Source organism: Capsicum annuum, chromosome 7 (assembly GCF_002878395.1).
Source record: "Capsicum annuum cultivar UCD-10X-F1 chromosome 7, UCD10Xv1.1, whole genome shotgun sequence".
Classification (NCBI taxonomy): domain Eukaryota; kingdom Viridiplantae; phylum Streptophyta; class Magnoliopsida; order Solanales; family Solanaceae; genus Capsicum; species Capsicum annuum.
The window spans coordinates 53,295,691-53,302,365 of NC_061117.1; positions in this window are offsets into that span (position 1 = coordinate 53,295,691).

Consider the following 6,675-nt stretch of genomic DNA (forward strand, 5'->3'; position numbering starts at 1 on the left):
GAATGGGGGTAATTCTGGGAATTTTCACAGGGGAAATTCAAATTCAAGAGATGGGATAAGGTTTGAGATGACAGAATCATACAAAATTGTACGACCCATGCGTTGAATCACGGAGCTCAATCCACCTGGACACTTTCTAGAAAGTTCTCATAATTTTAAGATGAGAAGGAGAAAAAAGGTGGGGTTTTGCCTGGTTATTATCGGGTCAAGGTCGGGGTGCTTGGTCGAAGATGGGTCGAACTTTGTATCAATTTTTGTTGCTATTTTTGCGTTGTATGCATATGTTGTTGTTGTATGTTTGTTAGGTCTATTTTATGAAGAAGAGAATAAAAAAAAGGGAAATAAATGTTGGCCAGTTCGGGTTTCTGGAGTGGGCTGAGTGGAGGGTCTTGTTGGGTCGCTACTGCTGTATGTTGAAGTTATTTTTGGGTTATTTTTGAAAGGGAAGGATAAATTATGTTAATTTTTTGGGGTTATTTAAAATATAATCCTAATTAGATTAGAGTTTGGCCAAATTAAAAATCAATTAGCCAATTGCATTAAAATTGTGGCCAATCTGATTTACACTATGGCCAAAAATAATAGATTGGCTAAATTAAATTGAAATTCGATACGAATTAATACCTCATTTAATTCTGAATTTCTTGATTAACAAATTAAAAAGATATTTATTCCAAATAAATTATTTTGAGAACAAATTATAATCAAGGGTTTTAACCATTTGGATTAGTTTTGAAGATAACTCTCGATCAAAATTTATTTTTCCATAAAAAAATTATTTAAGTAACAAAATTATATGATTTCATATACACGAATACAAAAATATATAATCAGCCCTTTAAATTCCAAAATTACCCAGATGAATACTTTTGAAAAGTTCTTATTCGGATAAAATAAATGTAGTAATTTCATTTAAAATCGAAGAAACTCAAAATTAAATTAGTCGTGGAGGGAAAAAATTAGGCGTCAACATACATAACATTAGGTTTCTCCTCTAATAATAATCCAAATGGGTAGATCCAGGGTAATAAAGTTTTTGTGGCTTGCACTAATTGGAAAATTTGCTTGCTTCCGACAAGGGCTATTTCTAGAGGAACTTATTCCTCCGACTGACTGTCATCTAAATTACCCTCTTGAAGTACCCCTAATTGTAGCCGAGGATTCATTACATGGGATGTCATGAGCTATAGGGTTGAGAGATTTCTCGATTTCTATGATACTTCATTGAAGATCGGGGAGTTGCAGAAGACCTTTTGAATTATGCATTTGGAGTTCGCTAGTAAAGGTTCTAGGGATCTCATAAGCTTTGAATAACAAAATTGAAGAGGTGGAGGATTCTGATGATTTAGGAGTAATAGGTTGTTAAAGATGGTTTTGAAATCTAATATTCACCAAGAGCATGAAGATACTTGTTTGTGTAGTTATTTTGTTTAATTTTTTAATATCTTTGTCGGTAACCCGTTCATTTTCAACCTTCCACTTGAAAGGTGAAGCAACAATCGAGCTATCAACATGATATATAGTAAAGCCTTATGATGGATAAAGTTTAGAGGTGATATCTACCCCGTTTATGATTTTCAATGCTTTTGAAACATTAATTGATTTTGAGAAAGGAAAGTCTAATTGATGATAATCAGTATAGGCCTCAAACCATTCAAAGAAATTAATTTATTTTTGGACAGATTAATGCTGCAAATATTATCCTCCGTGACATGCTCAAATCGCGGATCCTCACTGGTTCCTCACAAGAATGCTCATAAATTTTTGCTCGGGTATTGGTTAAGGCAAAATCGGATGAGTTGGAAAAAGGAATTAATTATCTTTAATTTAGTGGGTCTTGAGCCCCAAATATATTATACACGTTCAAAGTTGACCCTTGTAGAATCGAATACCAATAATTGGTCGATAACAAAAGTTCTTAACTCCACTTTACTCTAAGTGTATTATTTGAACATTCTTCCCCTCAAAAGAACTTTGCACACTAGTAAAAGATCATTAAATTTATATTTATATCAAGATAACTGAATTAGAGTTTAGACACATAGGAATAACGGTTCAAATTCTAGCCCAAAAATGTGGAGTGTTGTACATTCTTGAAGTCTTTTTGTCACGACCCAATTTCTTAGGTCATTATGGCGCCTACTATAACCCACCAGTAGGCAAACGAAACCCGTACTCTAGAACGGCTAGCAACAGACTATCATATATATAAAGAAAAGAATTGCGAATGGATGAAATAAAGAAGCAATTACATAATATAGTCACAAAACATAGTGTTATTAGTATAACAACTTCTAATAATACAAGAGTACAAAGTGAAGTTCAACTAAATACACTAATAGTTATATCTCCAAATACAACATAGAGACTAGTCTAATACATAAGATGAAGATAGGTAACACTCCAAGCATCAGGAGCTTACTCTAAGTTTTCGAACCATGAATGCTGCAAATGATGCACACGCATCAACGACTATAACCCGTATTATGATCTACAAGCTGCAGAAGTGTAGAATGAGTACCAAAACGATGGGTACTCAATAGGCATCATCGATTGATTGAGCTAAGTCATGATATAAAGATGATATAATGCAAGATAATCATAACTAAGTCAAGGTAAAGAATCAAACCCGAATTATCTCCATCATCACGGTGTATGATAAATAATCAAAATGGAATAACAGTACAACATAAGGCATCAACACATGCCAATAACGCTATACATAACAAGTAGTAAATTCGAAATAACAATATAACATAAGGCGCCAACTCATGCCAATATAGTTGTACATAAGAATTGGACAATTCAGGATAATAATGTATCATAACGCATCAACACAAACATTCAAAAGTACAAAGTTGGCTCCCATACGTCAACTGGTGCATAAAGTAAAGAACTCATCATAACGTCCCATACCATTGGAGAGTGAACCCAAGGGAAATGTAAAGGAATCTAATAAACAATATATCCAAACTCAATCATTATTCAACGGCCATTCCATGCTTACCATCAATCGAAAGTTCACCAACCTTCCTCAATTATTGTCAACATTTATAATTAAACAATGTGACAATATATATATAACTATAGCAATACCATCATTACTGAGCCATATTTATCAACTAGCCAATATTTGTTTCTAGACATCACAAACTCACTCATAACCATTGATCCAATAATAGCTAATCACCAATTATCCACTATCCAATTTATTAACTAAATGCCATTTAGTAACTAGCATTACTAATCCACAAATCCTCGTCTGGAAATTAGTTATCATCATTGACTAAATCATTATTACCAATGAATCATTATTATTATAAGTTTTCATTTACACTAAACATCATTATAGCTTAATCGTCATAATTACTAGCTGTCAATACCACTAGTCCTCATTATTTCTAAGGTTCAACTATCCATAAATCATTATTAAACTCTTAATTAATACTCACCACTAATCATATTTTCAACCTTAAATCATCAACTATACCACTTTATACCTTGATCACAAGAGAACTATGGTTGGCATCTCTAATGTTAATATTTTACCTAACTACACATGAGCATAAATATATCTATATAATTGACATATATAGGGCTAGCCGGACTCGAACTGGAAGATGTACTCATAGGCACATCAATAATTATCCTTCGACTTTGCTGGGTATATTTTTACATATCATCATAATATCCTTCGGCCTTGCCGGGTATTATCATATCATCATAATATCCTCCGGCCTTGTCTGGTATCATCATATTATTATAATATCCTTCGACCTTGTTGGGTATTATCATATCATCATAGTATCATCCTACCTTACCGAGCATCATCATAATATCCATATTACTATTAATAATAAAAAGCAAGACCTATGAGGGATAAAGTAAAGGATAATCCCCATGAGGGCTAAAGTAAAGAACAAGCCCCACTAGGGCTAAAGTAAATAAACATAAAAGGAGAAGCATGAAGAACATACCCCCATATTTCCCCGTTCATCATCAATGTTACATTATCAATAAGTGAATATATATGTAACATAAATTGTATATGTAATAAGTAAATAATATATTCCAATGGACCATGACCATAACCATAAGAATCATCATGAGTAATGGCCTACAAGTAACCTATTCATTGGCTCCCTATTAACATAAAGAAAGTTTATCACTAACTTAAGCAATATCCAATCCATGGAACAATCCATAGCTTATTCATAGCATAGTCGATATCGTACTTTAGGGGTTAAGCCAAGTTATAGTTAAGGGACCATTCAATAAGGTGTTGTTTAGCCCTTTCAATAACCATGCAATGGCCTAATCAATAGCTCGAGTAATAGCCACATCCATGGATTAATGAATAACGTGGTCGCAAGCTTCTTTAATAGCACAAAACAGTAGCTCATTATGGCCTCATCAATAATTTTACTATCAAGGTTCCTTAATATTGCCTCAAGGGGTATTTTTTAGGCATTTCATAAGCATCTATGGGTCTTACGAGGACTACCTTAATCTTGGCATAAGGTGGGTCAAGGCTTACTTTTAAATCCCCCAATATACCTTCTAAGTTCATTTCTACCCCGAACTAGACTAAGGTATCTAATTCAACCCTTAGATGTATAGAAAGCCACCATTAAGTCCAAGGTAAGGATCCTACTCAAATACTATCACTTTGTCTATTGGAACTAAAGCAACTTTATTAGAGTAAGCTTCTAAGGCCAATCTTTTCCTTAGCATGAGTGACAAGGTCACTCCCATCTCACTAGAGTAATTCTAAATATTCTTGTGTTAAGCAAGAGACATTAAGTCTAATCCATTAAGGTTTAAGACAACAAGATAGACATTTCACTATATGGGTCCAAATGACCTAAAAATCCAACTACGACAAGTCTTGAAAAATCACCAACCTACACCTAAAACCTCTCCCAATCTAACAAGATATATGTTATGACAAAACTCATTCTAACAAGGGATAAACTAACCTACCTCAAATCTGAAGAATGCTCATCAATCTACTAAACCTTCATTTTTCCTTTTCGAGAAGCCTCTTCAAGATACCAAGCTATCAAAAACATAATCTACTCATCAATATGAGCATAACGATACCCATTTTGCACCATCGTACTTTGGTTCCAAAAATGACACCAAAATACCCAAGTAGGTCCCACTTATGGAAAAGACATTCCTGAGGTCAACTGAATGTTCATACACCATCAAGGAATTATAACCCTCAAGAAATAGGTGAAAACCCAGCTTATTTAGGGCTAAAATCAGGCCCTAAATCTATTTAGGATTTTGGTAAAAAATTCAAGCATGGATTCGAAGGATTCTTACCTTAAATCCGAAGATATTTGTATTGAAAGATGTTAATCAAGCTCCCAAGTCACCCACAAGACTCAGTTTAGTGTTATCTCATTTTTCTAGGGCTTCTAAGTCTAAAAAATAAAGAGAAAATGGACAAATCGTGACTTGGGGGTCTATTTATAGCCCCTTCAGGAATGGAGATGCTGCGATCACCATCAAATGGGTTGCGATCACCATGGGCCTTGCTAAGGTCACTATGGAACCTATACTAATAAAGTCAAAACTTATTTTGACTCTCAAAACTGATTCAGACTCTAATTTTTTTGCAAATTTACTACGTAACCCCACTAAATTCAATGATTTGGACGCATTGGTGAAGTTGGATTTTTCATCCAAGGGTTTTTAGACCAAATATGGGTTCCAGACCCATATTTCTTAATTTTCCAACTTTCCAACCAATAGGTCAAAATGAGCTCAGATATATAGGGACCTAAACCAAAGGTATACCTAACCTAAAATTAATATTCTAGAGCAACTAGCATAGTCAAAATTTGCATCCAAGACCATTTTTCTGATTTTTTGCTCAGTGGCTATTTGGAATCAGCGAAGATTTCCAAATCGAGAATTGGTTCTAAGAACCAAATGAACTACTCGGTAACTAAACTATTGGTCCCAACAAGTCATAAATAACTTGGGAAAGATATGGAGAAGCCCTAATGATGATATAAATAGAAATATAAAAAATGACCAAAAGGGTCATTACAATATGCACTACTAAAAGGATTTTCATCCCCAAAAGTCTAAGGGATAGGAAGAATCTTTAAAGCTCGAAAAGATAAGATACTGGGCCCTCATACTCTGAGCATGACTTTCTAGATAACCTCTATGAAGAGTGAATACTTCCAATGGATTTCACCACGGGTATCCCTTTTTAACCAATGCTCTCACTTTACTTCCAAATGTTAATTCTTAACTTCAACCGCTAACTGGCCTCCAACTGAACCCATAAGGATAATGTATACAAATCTAAACTACAACACCATGATACAATCTCTATATTCATACCAATCATCATAAACTTATTCGAGCTGATACCAACCTAAGACATGAGTTATACCATTGACTCAAAATCCAAATATAACCTTTCCTTACCATTTCATACTTGCTATCCACTCCAAACTAGGAGGAAAATAACCTGAGTCCGATACGCGCAATCTCATCATAAAGAACTCAAAGAACTAAAGATCATACGTTAAAAGTCCATACGATAAAACACAAGAATATGCCCATAAGGCGCTATCTGGGCACACCAATGATGATAATCAAGGAATACAATCTATGCCATTATTATCACGACCCAAACTAGGGCCTTCC